Here is a 12197-nt window from a genome sequence, read left to right on the forward strand (position 1 = left end):
ACCTGACATGTTCCAAGCCTCCCATACAGCTGATTGCTATGCCCCGTGATGTGCTCTCACAAATACTGGCATGCCTACTTCATCTTGCAGGACCCTCTGGTACCACTCACTCTTGATGTGGAGGAAACTTTTTTGGGGAGAGATATCTCAATGAAGATATGTAATAGTGTGACCAATTCCTCCAAAGTGGATAACTGTCACATACTAGTTTTTATCAACTTTGGAAATGATAAGGAGAATCTCAGACTTGCAAATGCAAAAAAAAATAAACGTTTCAGTTGAAAGAGAACCTTGGTGGTTTGGTGTTTGGTACAGAGGCAACCTCCTTCGTTTCTATCAAATAAACTTCACTTGAAAGGAGGTAACTCTATCAAATTTCAGACATTTACAGCATAATATATCAGCATAAAAACTAAAAATTTCAGCTTACAGTTTAGAAAGACTAGAACAAGGCTAGGAAGAAATGAAATGGTACATTTTTCTGAGTGACCCTCTTCAAAGATGGCCCTTAAACAGAAGGCCAGACTGATAAAGAGAAGAAGCACAGTAGGAAGAGAATATCAACCAGGAAACCAAGTCCTACCCCTGGCTCTACCAAAACCAGCCCTGTGACCCTTCTAGGCTTTAGTACTTTCCTTTGTAAAATGAAAGAGGAGGACTTCTTTTTTTTTTCTATAAACATAATAGTCCCCAGTTACCATGGGGGATTACATTCCAAGATCACTAGTGGATGTCTGAAGCCACAGAGAGTATCGAATCCTATATATACTATATTTTTTCCTATACAGATATACCTATGATAAAGTCTAATTCTGGCACTGTAAAAGACTAACAGCAATAATAAAATAAAACAATTTAGTAATATGTGGTAATGAAAGTTATGTGAAAGTGGTCTCACTCAAAAAAATCTCATTGTGCTATGTTCACCCTTCTGATGATGATGTGAGATGATAAAAGGCCTTCATGAGGAAATGAAGTAAGGTGAATGACACAGGGTGACATAGCTTTTGATAGATCAGATGTAGGACCATCTGCTTTGAGACCACGGTTAACTGCAGGTAATTCAAACTGAAGAAAATAAAACTGCAGATAAGTGGGTATCACAGGATGACTGCATTAAAATATGAGCTCCTTCAGAACTGGGATTGTATCTATTAATTCCTTCCTGTGGTTTGCATCTTTTATTTATTTTTTTATTTTTGAAGATTTTATTTATTTATTTGAGAGAGAGAGAGTAGAAAACACAGTGGGGAGAGACCGTGTCACTGTGTGGTGAGAGAAGAACTCCACTGTCACTCTCTTTGGTCCAGTGTGAAAGAAAATGTGAAAGTCCACTTCCCCTGGGGCTTCTAGAAGAGTCTCTTTTCCTAAGATAGGCAGTTTGCAGTGGATCACAATTTTTAAAGATGAGATTCTAGTCGGGGTTCTGATGGGACCTACTGAATCACAGGGTCTTGAGCAGAAGTGGACCAGGTCTCATATGTAAAAAGACAGACCTGGATAATTGCTAGAATTCCTCCTTGCTCTAAGATTCCAAGAACATCCACTTCTTTACAATGACTGGCTGTAGCCCACAGAGCAGATAAAAATGACCTGGGACCCCACACCCACAGTAGTGAGCCATTGGCATAGGTCCACGGCTGTATGCGTTGGCTGATCAAACTAACCAGGAAGAGATGAATTATTGCCAGGCAAAAGCGCATTTTAAAGATTAAAAAAAAAAAAAAACCCTAGGCGGTCCATCGCTCTGCCATCCAGCTAAACAGGCAGCTTTGATGAGTAATCTGTCCGTTGCTCCAAAGCATCAGCTTTCTTCTCTCGCCCACTTTGCTGAAGCAGTTTTCGCCTCCAAAGCAACCCCAGCTGTGCAGATTTCGCCTACCTAACACTTCTCTGTGGATAGATGGTGCAAGGATTGCAGGGATAGTCATGGGGAAGACTCCAGGGCTTGGACCCTTGGACCCTTGGACCCTTGTAGATGGATACCTGTGACAAGTCACCACATCTTTAGACCATCTCTGAGTGATTCAGTACAGAAGTCTTACAGAAATAAAACTTAAGTGTGACCAGTAAAACATTGGAAAATTGGAAATTTTGTTTTAGCCTTTTTAAAAACACATTTTAGCATGTATCAGTGAGGTGAGGCCATGATTGTCATTTCTCTTTAAAAGCTGGTTTCTCTTACCCTTCTAATTGCTGACTTGATGCTGACAAGGAAGCATCCAGTTAGTTTCTTTCTCACACAATTGCAGGTTCCTTTTTTCTTACTGACTGATGTTACCCTGCTCTGCCATTCAATAAATGAAAGCCTGACTACTGAGGGATTTTCATGGTGGCCTTGGGATCAACTATGTGTAAATAAAGGAACCTAGATACAGTTGTCTATTAAATTATGTTATGGTGTCTGAGGCATATGATTCTGAAACACATTGGAAACCTAGACACATTTCTGATGCTAAAATAGGATTTCCAGGGTTTAACTACTTTGTAGTTTGATAGTTGGTTCAACTTTCAGACCAAAGATTTCAAATTATAATTTCAAACACCAATCAGTGACAGGTGGTCATGAAATAATCTCCTTTCTTAAGGACATGCACAGAAAGCAGGGTATTTCCTTTTTTAAATATAGCCTTTATACATAGATTTTATTTATATAAAATGTTTATATGGAGTCTTCATAAACAGCACTTACCCTAGTAAGGGTTAGTGTTTTTTAATTCTGCAAATAAACATGCATGAAATTTAGCAACTAGAATCCAAACTCACCCGGCTCACAAGTGATGTTATCTAGATATGTTGATTGGATTTGCGGGAGAAACAGTTGATATTTTTTTTAATCCAATGAATGGATCTGATGAGAATATTTAAAAGACTCAGAAGCTATGTATCCCAAAGAGCATGTTTTTTTTTTTTTTTTTCACTTGATTTCTGTTTCACAAATTGGTTAGCACATTCTTCTCTATGTCCATTCAAGATTCTGGAAGGTTCTGAGGTATTGCCTTTCTTTTAAATGGCCAGGGTAAGAGGGCAACTTCTCTAATGCAACAGAAGTCGATGGGAAAAATTCAGTTGCAAAAATACCAAGTTACATAAGGTTTTATAAAAATTCAGCTATAGAACCAAGGCCTCAGAGTTTCTGGCTTTTTGGTTTCTATTCCTCTTTGAGCCTTGGCATGAAATAGTGCGTGAACTACCAGCGTTTGAAGGGTCTGTGGACCAATACCCCTGCCGTGTTCTGTTTTTCACATCTCCTCAGCACTGGTTTAGATGTTCACAAGAGTTTATATTTGGAAAGAAACTCTAAAGAGGCAAATATTTAAGTTCTCTCAATTTAGCGGTATGATAAATGATATTAAATTAATTTGTGGTTTTCGTAAGGGAGAACTAGGTTGCATCAGTCAATTGGGTGCTCTGGAATTATGCCTAGTAATGGACAATAAGCAACAACTAAAGTTCCTTTTGATTAATATTCAAACCTTCACCAGCTAGCAGTCTCTACACATTTACTACTTTCTCCATTAAAAAAAAATTTGTGAGTTCATTTTCAATCCATCTTTGCTTGCTTCCTAAATCCCTTTAGGGGGTCCACAGATAACTACATCTGTGTACTAAAGAAAATCCATCAAAGCAACCTTGCTGTCTAATTCAGAATACTTCCCACAACATTGTTGGTTATTCTCAAGCAGAATTAGAGAATTTCACTGCTGTGGGAACATGTTTAAAATAAGCATCATTTGTCATAGTCATCTGTCTCCATTGTCTTGAGATACTGGATTTTTAAAGGCTCTCGTGTATTTCTCTTTCTCTTTCTCTCTCTCAAGTATATGGTTCACATATGGCATCTCTAATGATAGCATAATAGAGTTCATTTCTGGTTAGTCAGAAATCAGCACGTTTTAGAAATACTGTACTGGATTTCTATGTAACAGATAAATGGCTGTTTCCCATGACCACTTCTTACCCACTAAGTTCTGTGGCAGATATGAAGTCTTTTGTCAGTGATGGCAGCTCATCTATCCGATCCCACTCAAACAATGTAGCTGGGCATAGTTATGCACAGCTCCAACAGTGCAACCCTTACCCGATGCCCTTTATCCCAGAGCACTTCCCAACCACACAGTCACAAAGGAATCCCTTTTCTTAAAAAAAAAAAAAAAAAAAAAAAGGTAAGACAAAGATACTCTTTAACCTCCCAAAAAGATCAGGACAAACTACTGTGGAAAGCACTGACAAATCATATTATCAATGTGATTATCATATATTATCAACTGAAGTTGTGGGAGACAAATTAGTGTGGCTCCCCAGCCTCTGGCAATTACATCCGTGGCCCTGATTATGTAATTCCATCCACTTCACTACTCTCATAGAGGGTCCAGGTTGCCCCCTTGATCACATCTGTTGACCTAAGGGTAGATATCTGACACAAAGCAGGCTAATCCCTGCATCTCAGGTATACTTGGCCATAATGATTGGTCCAAGGGACCGACACGTGATCCAAGCCAGACCAGTTAAGTCTTATATGGAATTTTTCACAGTTCAGTTTAGAAGGAAAAATCCTTTTCTCTTGGGTGAAGAGGTTGTTAAGATGTCAGGCTAGAGAAAGAGTGGAAGCAGAAGACAGAGAAAGGGAGAGTCCTAAGGCCCTCTGAGTCCCTGGTTCTAGAGTCTCACCATTCTTCAAACTGCCCCATGTCCTACCTTCCTAAATTTGGTTGTTCAGCGCTTCCTTTCAATTAATCATCTTCCTGTTTAAATTAGTTCAGTTGGGGTACCCATCACTTGTAGTTGAGAAAATCCTGAGTACTTTTTAAAATTTTTATAAAAATTTTTAAAAGATTTTATTTATTCATGAGAGAGAGAGAGAGAGAGAAGCAGAGACACAGGCAGAGGGAGAAGCAGGCTCCCCTCAGGGGAGGATGCAGGACTTGATCCCAGGACCCCAGGATCATGACCTGAGCCAAAGTCAGATGCTGAACCACTGAGCCACCCAGGTGCCCCTATAATATCACTTTTAATGCAAGGAAGAATCCCACCATCTGAATATATTCACAGTTTTCAAGTAATCCTCTCTTACTGGATTTAGATCCTTAAAATTTACTGCACCATAAATAAGGTGTGATAAACCTCCTTATTCATAAAATGCTTTATATGTCTTGGATTGTCTCATTAGGGTATACTTTGAAAGCTTTTGATATGTTGATATGTTGTCACCAGATCTTCCTAAAAGCTTTTTTGTAATTCAAGTATAGTTAGAGTATAGAGTATAATGATTCAATAATTCTGTACATTACTCAGTGCTCATCGCCATAAGTGTCCTCTTAATCTCCTTCATCTATTTCACCCATTCCCCCAGCCACCTCATCTCTGGCAACCACCAGTTTGTTCTCTATACATTTCTCTGAAAGCTTTTGATACATTAGCACCAGATTTCCGTCACAAACATTTGTATTTAATGTGTATTTCCAAAAGCGTCTATGCAAGTGTGTGTTTTTTTCAGCTGTCACCACCTTGGGATATGATCATTCTGTTTCTTTAATATGTTTCTCAATTTTTATAGCAAAAAGCACTAACTCATTGTTTTTTCAGTTTGCACTTCTTGGGAAAAGCAGGTCATTCTATAAAGAAGTCCTGGATTTCTGTTACATTTTAAAGCATCATGCTGGTGGCGCTCCTATCACTGTACTAAGGCTTGGCCGCTGCCTGACTCACTCTATCAAAATGCTAACAGAGTTTCCTGCCATCAGAGGGTTTTGTCAAAATATCACGTTGCCTAATTTTGATCCAAAATACCAACAACACTCTTCATGCTGAGAGCAGGAGAAGAGAAACCATCAAGTAAGCAGCCTAAGAGATGATTGCAGGTAGCAGGAGCACTTTTGCTTTATTTTGTTGGGTTTTGTTACATTTAGACTTAGTGATTGAGGGGGATGGGAAAGCCCTTTTACTGGCAGAGAAACTGACCCTAAGGAGGAGACTTTCTTTGGCTCATATTGCTCTCAAATTTTTTTTAATGCACTCACAATAGTTTGTTCTTTTGCTATGGAGCTGGAATGACCTTGGATTTCACAGAGGCACTTTTCAGGACTCTTCCACGTCATCCTTTTCCAAAGCATTTGCAATATTTGACCGCCCAGTGCTCTCACAAAGGACTGAATGACACACTTTCTCTTTTCCTTTGCAGTGATTCCAAATAGGGTGCATTTGCACTCCCTTCCATTAGCAGCAGGCTAAAACTAGCATTATATTATCAGAAGTTGAACTTGTGAACTCTGGGATTCTCAAGAAGAGTCCCCAAGTGAAGACAGGCCATGTCTCATAATTAAAAACTAGGGGAAGCATCCTTTAGAGCACACACTGTTGACTTCTCTGCTGCTCTTGTCCAGGACCAAAAGCCCCTTTTGTGCATACATGGCATGAGTGTGATAGGGCCAAAGAGTTAGCCGATGCTTGAGATTTTCACTGTCCATGCAATAAAAGAAAGAAAGGAGGGAACTATTTTCACTTTATTTTTTGATTAAGTATATGTTGATCTAGTATCCAGTGGTCTGAAAATTATTATGTGAAAAAAATTAATATAGTTGGATCTATCCTAATATATCAAAAGATTTCATTAAAGCATATTGATTTTAGGGCATCTAGGTGGCTCAGTCAGTTAAGCATCTGCCTTTGGCTCAGGTCATCATCCCAGGACCCTGGGATTGAGCCCCACTTCAAGCCTGCTGTTCAGTGGGGAATCTGCTTCTCCCTCTGCCTCTGCCCTTCCTCTTACTCTCTCTCAAATGAATAAATAAAATCTTTTGAATGTATTTATTCATGAGAAACACAGAGAGAGAGAGAGAGGCAGAAACGTAGGCAGAGGGAGAAGCAGGCTCCCCTGCAGGGAGCCTGATGTGTAACTCTATACCAGGACCCTGGGATCACGACCCGAGCCAAAGGTAGATGCCCACCCACTAAGCCACCCAGGTGCCCCAATAAATAAAATATTTTAAAAATATATTGATTTTAATTTTTAATCCATTTACATTTATATATATATAAATACATATCTATGAAAAACACAGACTGATTTAAAAGTGAAAATCAATATGCCTTAATGCAATCTTACCTTAACCTATTATATCAATAATAATGATATTTAAATATATATATATGGTGGGGAAGCAGTCCCAACTCTATTTCTCCTACGTTTTAAGGTTTTTCTTTCCCTTTTTGTCCAGTGTTATACCTTTTCCCTAATGTCACATGAGCACCAACCCCCGCCCCTCCATGTATAGAAAACTACTTTATTTATTTGAGTAAGAAAATTTAGAGATTTCCAGAAGGAAGAAAGAAAACCTATTTGGAGATAGAAACAGAATGGCTTATAGGCTATAGGTTTTTAATTTAACCTTGGTACAAATCACAACTTCCCTGGATCTCAGTTTTCACATTTATAACAGGAAAGGGATTGAGTATTCTCTACAGTGGTATTCAGTTTTACAATTAGAAGATATAGCACAGGCGGGCCTGTCTGGGGAGCCAGGCCCCAAGTTTTTCTTTTATAAAGAAAAGCATTAGGCATTTTTTCTTCTCTTTCTGGATTTTAACCTGATTCCCCTCTAGTTCGTCATCCTCTAATGGGACAGATGGTAGTGTTAATAACGACCATTTCCTGATGCCTATTCTAAGCCAGGATGTATTTGGGGTTCAGATGGGGTGGATTAAGTTGCTCTGTGAGCACATGGTCCAGGAATGGTAGAACCTGGACTTGAACCCACATTGTCAAGCTCCAAAGCCATGATCTTTACCACCATGCTATGTTGTTTCCCAGTAGGCTGGTGGTTTTGAAATGTGTTTTCAGCACTGAAATGTTTTAAGTGATATCTGCCATAAAACCTCAAAAGTGGAGCTACAGTATTCTTTGGGCTAAGTAGAGTGGGATGTGGGTGTCGGCCCCTTTGCCTCATCTACAAGTCTACATTCGCTCCACTGTGCTTTCACAGAACTCTGAACTGCATAACATGGGAAAGAAACCACTACACTCCCATGACTACACAAGCCCGTGATAGAGCAACACCCACCTTGCCTCCTCTCCAGGAGAGTTTCTAAGTGAAGATCGAGCAGTCAGCGTCCACAGAGGCAGAGGTCCAAGAGCATGACTCACAGCTTAAGCGGTGGTTCCAATAGCCAAAGAGCCAGCAGAGCAGCCCTATTTTAATACTTCCTTTGCGGGCCACAATGACATTATCAGGAGACAAGCAGTTTCTGCACTTCCTTCTGTCTTGAATCTATCACATTATTAATAGACATGATAAGTAGGAATCGTCAGGCCCTTGTTTTTGAGCACCACTGCCATTAACATTGCCAAGTTGATACTGCATCATTTCCCTGAAGTTCAACATAATGGTCAAATGTGAGGACTTTGCTATGAGCAGGCCTGGGTTTCTGTCTGGCCCCACCAACTACTGAGTGGGTTTGGAACAGCTGTTTAATTAAGATGCCATTTTCTCATCTAGAAAATGAAATAAAGTAGGTAAAACCCAACACAGTATCTATCACAATAAGGTTGGCTATTAATATTGTAAGTTAATGAAATATATTCTTCTAGTTATAAAAAATAAGTATTTCCAAAACTTTATTAAAATGGTAATCTGATTATTGAAACATGGGCTCTTCTCTTTAAGAACTTTTTTTAGGTGCTCCTGGGTGACTCAATTGCATAAGCATCTGATTCTTGGTTTTAGCTCAGATCATGATTTCAGGGCCATAAGATGATGAAGCCCGGCATGGGCCTCCATATTCAGCAGGGAGTCTGCTTAAAGATTCTCTCCCTCTGTTCTCCCCTACCCCCACCCCCCTCTCTCTGTCTTTTCAAATAAATAAATAAAGACTTTAAAACTTTGTTGTTGTTTGGATACTCTCTTGAATTGCGTCTAAATTTTTTTGTTTTTATGATTGCCGCAATAAGTCTAGTTAGCCTCATCAGCACAAATAGTTACAAATTTGTTTTCTTGTAATGAGAACCTTTAAGATCTACTCTCTTAACATGATGCAATGTACAACATGGTGACTATAGTTAATAAGAATACTGTATTGTATTTTTGAAAGTTGTGGTTGATTTTTATGTGAGGTTTCTTTCTCAAATATGTAATATTATGTCATATGGGATGTGCTATTTCCATGTTCCTGGTAGCCAGACTTGTCATTACAAAGACAGATGCTGTAATGATCAGAGTTTAGGTGGATTTTATTTTCTATTGATAGCTAAATCCCAGGGTTTTAAGAGAATTTGGAAACTCCTTTTCCCTTTTCTCTCAGCCATATGAAAACTGGAATTACAGAAATCAGTGTTCTGTGTGGCAGGTTTGAGAATTCACTAATGCAGCCTTAATATGGAGCCAGTGGTGGCAAAATTTGCTTTTAGGTCTTTACTGCTCCAGAAATAACTAATGCTTTAATAAAACCTGAAATGTCAATTTTCTAGTGAAGAATTTGCTCTTATTGCCACCTACCTCCTGAAATACCTCAGTCCCTTTCTACTTGTGGAGAAGTGTACTTACAGCACCCACAATTCATCTTTAAATTTCAATTGTTGAATTAGGTGTGCTTGCAGGGCATATGAGCATGGAACCACACAGCTCCATCACTTATTGGCCCCAGCAACAGATAAATGGGAAGAGAAGAGGATTTATTTTGACTGTAGGGGGTAAAAATAATAGTGCATAGCCAATCTGAGCAGATGAGAGTCAGGGGTGAATGTGCAGAAGAGAGAGATGGTGGTGAGTAAAGAGAAGGAGGCTGGAAGTTTTAAGAAGTGACTTAATCAGAACACTAGTGACTTGAAGTGGATTTAAAAGGCATATTGGAAAGAAGTTTGACTTGGTCTCTATGGTGGCAATGGGATTAGAAGACTTGGAGTGAATGCCTAGAATTTTGGCTACAGTAGAGGGTAAATATTTAACATTCATTAAATATGTGTATTGATTTTTTTTAAAAATGAGCTCTCCTAAAAAAAAAAAAAAAAACAACTTAACTTGATGTGAAAGCCTCTTTGAAAATGGTCAATCAATAAGCATCTTTACAGGCACATGTGGGCCCAGCAACTTAGCGTATTAGCGTAGGCATCTTACTGGGCATTCATTCACACACATTCATTCCACCTCCTGTGCTCAGCAGCCTTCTTTGAACCCATCTACTTGGCACCTGTTGATGGACATGTGGGTAGGTTCTAGTTTGGGACTACCACAAATACAGTTGTTATGAATATTTGTAACAGGTCTTTGTGTGGACATAGGATTTTTTTTTTACTTAAATAAATAATTAGGGGGATCCCTGGGTGGCGCAGCGGTTTGGCGCCTGCCTTTGGCCCAGGGCGCGATCCTAGAGACCCAGGATCGAATCCCACATCGGGCTCCCGGTGCATGGGAGCCTGCTTCTCCCTCTGCCTATGTCTCTGCCTCTCTCTCTCTTTCTCTCTCTGTGACTATCATAAATAAATAAATAAATAAATAAATAAATAAATAAATAAATTTTAAAAAATAAAAATAAAATAAATAAATAATTAGGGGTGAATGGCTGGATGTTATAGTAGATGCATGTTTAATTTTCTAAAAACCTTTCAATTGTTTTCCAAATTGGCTGTACCATTTCACATCTCCTCACCAACACTTGATATAGTTTTTAATTTTTCCCATTCAAAGGAAAAGAGGTGTCTCATCGTGTTTTAATTTGTATTTCCTTAATGAATACTAATGTTATATATTTTTCTTTTCTTTTTTTGCTTTTTACTTTTACCCTATTTGTTTCTTAATATGCAGAGGCTGGTGTCTTGAAGGCAGCATGTAGCCAATGTGATACCGTTTGTTTTTTACTTGTGATGTGGATACCATATATATTCAATGTGATTATCGATATGGTTCAAATCTGTCATCTTGTTATTTCTCCCCATCATTTACTATTTTCTGCCTTCTTTTCATTTCATTATTTTTTGTGATTCTGATATATCGCCTCTGTTTGCTAACTAGCCCAAACTCTGAGTTCTTTTTTAATTTAGTGGTTGTTCGGCATTTATAGAAACATCTTTAACTTACCACAGTCTACCTTGAAGTTGTAATATACCATTTCATCTATGGTTATAAGAACCTTATAATAATATATTTACATTTTTACACTTCTGGACTTCACACTATTGTTATCATGTATTTTACTAATACATGTGTTATAAATGCCACAATATATTATTACTTTCTAAATTTTCATTTAAAGATAATTCTTTTAAGGGAATGTAAATAATAAGAAACTAAGTCTTATGTACATTCACATAGTTACTTTTCCTGATGCATTTCATACCTATGCACATCCATATTTGAAAAAATAAGATGGACTCCAAAAATTCTATGTAATTTATGTAGACACCCCTTTCCCAAGAGAAGGAGATAAATTCCCCATCCCTTGAGTGTAGGCTGTGCTTAGTGACTTAGCAGAATATAGAAAGCAGAGGAAAAAAGAGTCACTGGGTAGTGGAGAAACCTAGCAAACAATTTCCTGACCAGGTGATCAAGGTTAATATCATGAGTGACAAGTCATGTTGATAGCATGTACCCTTGGTATAATTTAATGAAAATGCCATTTCAACTCTGTGATCATCTTGTCAGGAACCCATAATCCAGTCTAACTATGAGAAAAATATCTCACAAACCTAAACTGAGGAACATTCTACAAAACATCTGACTGGCACTCCTCAAAACTGTCAAGGTCACAAAAAAAGGAAATTCTGAGAAATAGTTAAGGCCAGAGTAGGCTAGAGACATGATGACTATATATAATGTGGTATCCTGAATGGGAGACAGATAAAGGACATTACTGATCTCCAAATAAACTTGAGGGTTTAGTTAATGTAATATAATAATACTGGTTCCTTAGTTGTGACAGATAGACCACAGCTATCTAATATGTTAACAATAGAAGGAACTTTGTAGAGGGTATACAGTAAATCTTTCTACTAACTTTGCAACTTTTCTTTAAATTTGCAATTATTCCAAAATTGACAGTGTACTTTTTTAAAAGATTTCAGTACCAAGGTTTCAATACAAAATGTAAAAAATCTTTTCTACTTATTTATGTACTTAACCATATCTAGTCATTCTCATCCTTTGTGCAAACCCATATTTCCTTTTCAGATCATCTTTCTCCTGCTTGCAGTTTGTCCTTTAACTTTT

At 38.1% G+C, this 12197-nt stretch overlaps 1 protein-coding gene and 1 long non-coding RNA gene across 4 annotated transcripts in view; one reads left to right on the forward strand and one right to left on the reverse strand.

Moving 5' to 3' along the window:
* Nucleotides 1–8210, reverse strand: part of LOC144313660 (uncharacterized) — an 83255-nt gene extending 75045 nt beyond the window's left edge. The window contains exon 1 of the long non-coding RNA XR_013379285.1: nt 8061–8210. This is a non-coding gene — a long non-coding RNA (uncharacterized LOC144313660). The remainder of the gene's footprint in view (nt 1–8060) is intronic.
* PRTFDC1 (phosphoribosyl transferase domain containing 1) overlaps nt 1–12197 on the forward strand; it is a 94127-nt gene that overhangs the window by 46935 nt on the left and 34995 nt on the right. The window lies entirely within an intron of this gene.

Source organism: Canis aureus, chromosome 5 (assembly GCF_053574225.1).
Source record: "Canis aureus isolate CA01 chromosome 5, VMU_Caureus_v.1.0, whole genome shotgun sequence".
Taxonomy (NCBI): Eukaryota; Metazoa; Chordata; class Mammalia; order Carnivora; family Canidae; genus Canis; species Canis aureus.